The sequence below is a fragment of the Triticum aestivum genome, chromosome 5A (genome assembly GCF_018294505.1).
Source record: "Triticum aestivum cultivar Chinese Spring chromosome 5A, IWGSC CS RefSeq v2.1, whole genome shotgun sequence".
Taxonomy (NCBI): domain Eukaryota; kingdom Viridiplantae; phylum Streptophyta; class Magnoliopsida; order Poales; family Poaceae; genus Triticum; species Triticum aestivum.
The window spans coordinates 513355275-513357933 of NC_057806.1; the positions used below are offsets into that span (position 1 = coordinate 513355275).

Genomic DNA, 2659 nt, shown 5'->3' on the forward strand with positions numbered 1-2659 from the left:
TGTACAATTTTTTTCAGATCTTTATGAAATAAAAAAATGAATTTTGGATTTTTTTGAAATTCAGCCCCCATGAAGGCCAAGCTCCAAAACACCATTCTCTTAACCACACCAGCATCGAATTCATGCCTATGCTGGTTTTCATTTTTTGAACCGTTTCATGCCTACGATGGTACCAGTTAGCAGTAGAGATGACATACAAAACCAATGGATAATGAAAGCATGCCAACATAACACATTTGCCACACACGGGATGAAACTTATTAAGTTACAGCATCACCACATCACAATGACGGAAAAAATAGTAAACACAGACAAAGGAAAAAATTATTGGGAGTTTTATTTCTGAAGCGGAATTAATGGGGAAAATCACAAACACTCTAGATGCCTATATCTAAGCCTCCCTTCTGAAATGCCGTCCGCCGTCGGCACTTTGTAACGAACCACACTAGGGTTGCCACTCCGGTGCTGACCGACTCCATTTCGTATGTCTTGCCTCCTTTCTTGGCTTCTTTGGAATCTCACCCCTGCCGGAACAAATTGTTCTTTGGAATCACACCGACAAACTATCTGAACAACATGTCATAAAAGTTTGTTTGGTAATGTTGTGTCAACTGCTATTGCATCCCTGAAAAAGTTGTACTGCATTCAGCTCGATCATGTAGATATATCAGCTTGTTCCTGATCCGGCTCTCCGACTCTGGTTGGACCATGTAATACAAACCTTGGTCTTTTGCCCAAGTTCGGCAAAAACCTCCATTATTTTCCTGATGACATCGTGCTGACTGCTTGGCCGACTTATCTGGCCACATAGCACTATGAGCGCCCTCTTGCTGAATGGGATATTCTTCATCAAACCGAAGAAACTCACTATTATATTGGCCCAACTTCCCAATACTTACATTGTTGTCGCACAACTGCCGTATGAGGTTCTATGCATACACGTCAATGTGCATCTTCTCGCAACACTTGTCGGTAAGAGTGTGATTATGGCCCGGCATGTGTTCACTAGTGTACTGGCCATACTGGTCTGAATGCTGCAGCTGTATCCTGGCGGGACATTCACACCTGCATGATCTGGTGTTTGTATTCTTCGCCTTACCCTGTAACAAAAAAGACACGCAGGATGTCATCGACATGTGAATCCCACACAGCAGATTTATGTTTTCTTAACTTGATTCATGCACTACTCACCGAGCATCCGCATATGATTTCCTGCATGCATTTTTCCCCTCAACATCTAGTCTGCTTTTGTTGAACCAAACATGAACTCTGCAATTCATCTCAAAATTGTCATTTTCGTCATTGCAGCAGTACAGAAGAGAACGCACTACTCGAATCCAGTCGAGAACACAAGCACGTACACTCCTCTTAAGTCCAACCAATTCATAGCAAAATCTTCCTTTGGCTCGCACTCCTAGATTGGTGTTGGACTGCCGACCGGTTAGCCCGACATGAACTGCCGCACAAGCCCGAGTGCCCCCATCCTGTACTCGCGGTATTGGCCTGACAATGTGGTTGTTCATCGTCTTCATGGACGGGACACCTGCTAACCCTCTAACCATACCAACTTGATAAACTTGAGGAGATAACAGAGACGCACAGCAAACCCATGAAAATCACCAAATCGCCAAGTAGAGATGCGCAACATGTGGTCATGACACCAAATACCAGGACTCTATGTATACGCCTGTTTATGCATGAACGACAATCGGGACCTCAACATTAAGAAACCTTCAAAGACAGACATGAACCCTGCACATAGGAGGTGCATTTCATTATTTCTGACAAAGGCATAGCACGGCATGACAGGTACAATTAGGGTCTACACAAATCAGTCTGTCCATATGCAAAGCAGCAATCGCTGTGGGCGCCACATCCACATAATTTGAAATTATGACGACTAAATTACCTCCCTAACCCCAAACGGATCTACGAGCGGTTGGACTCGGACGCTGCGTACAACGGATCTGCGAGCGGCTGGACCGGCGACGTGATCTCCCTAACCCCAAAAGGCTGCGGCTTGCTCTCTGCCTCCAATCGCCGGCGGTGGAAACCTAACAGAAGACCGCATCCAAGAAGGAATCAAAATCAGGTTGCGAAAAGAATACATGTCAAGCAATCGAAGAGGAATTCCAATCCACATCCGCTCGACGCCATGGGATTGGCTTCTCCATCGGGAAGTGCAAAACCGACCGAAGTAATGGGTTTTAATTTTGGGATCACAGTTTTTTCCACTCGCCCCATTCAACGACGCCGTTCCCCGCATTCGTCGGTACATGCATCCCTCCCCCTCCTGTTCCGTGAGAACATGATGTTATACGCAGTAAAACCAACGCACGACATTGTCGTTGGGCCCCACTTTTTCTTTCATAGCGCAATCGTATTTCCTCGACCAATAAATGCCGACGAGACATGCGAGCCATACCATTGATCCACGAAACCGGAGCATGTGAGCCCGTCCGCTCCATCGCCGCTCTCGGACCGTAGCACCCTATTTTACTTGTCCTTATTTGTTTGATGACACGACTGTATTTTGGTATCTGCTTCTTGCTACCTCCAGTGTATTAACTATGGTTCTGTATATTTCTCAAAAAACTATGGTTCTGTATGTACTTCAGATCCATACTGCCACTTCAGATATCAAAAAATTTCTTCAGGT

The 2659-nt window shown here is 45.3% G+C and overlaps 1 long non-coding RNA gene across 1 annotated transcript; it reads right to left on the minus strand.

The window, feature by feature from the left end:
* Window positions 1-366: 366 nt before the first annotated feature.
* On the minus strand, window positions 367-2267 carry LOC123107433 (uncharacterized). The gene is made up of 4 exons (XR_006451675.1): window positions 1910-2267; window positions 1362-1752; window positions 1192-1269; window positions 367-1100 (listed from the first exon to the last, which is right to left on the minus strand). It is a non-coding gene; the product is annotated as an uncharacterized lncRNA (long non-coding RNA).
* Between the last annotated feature and the right edge of the window lie 392 nt (window positions 2268-2659).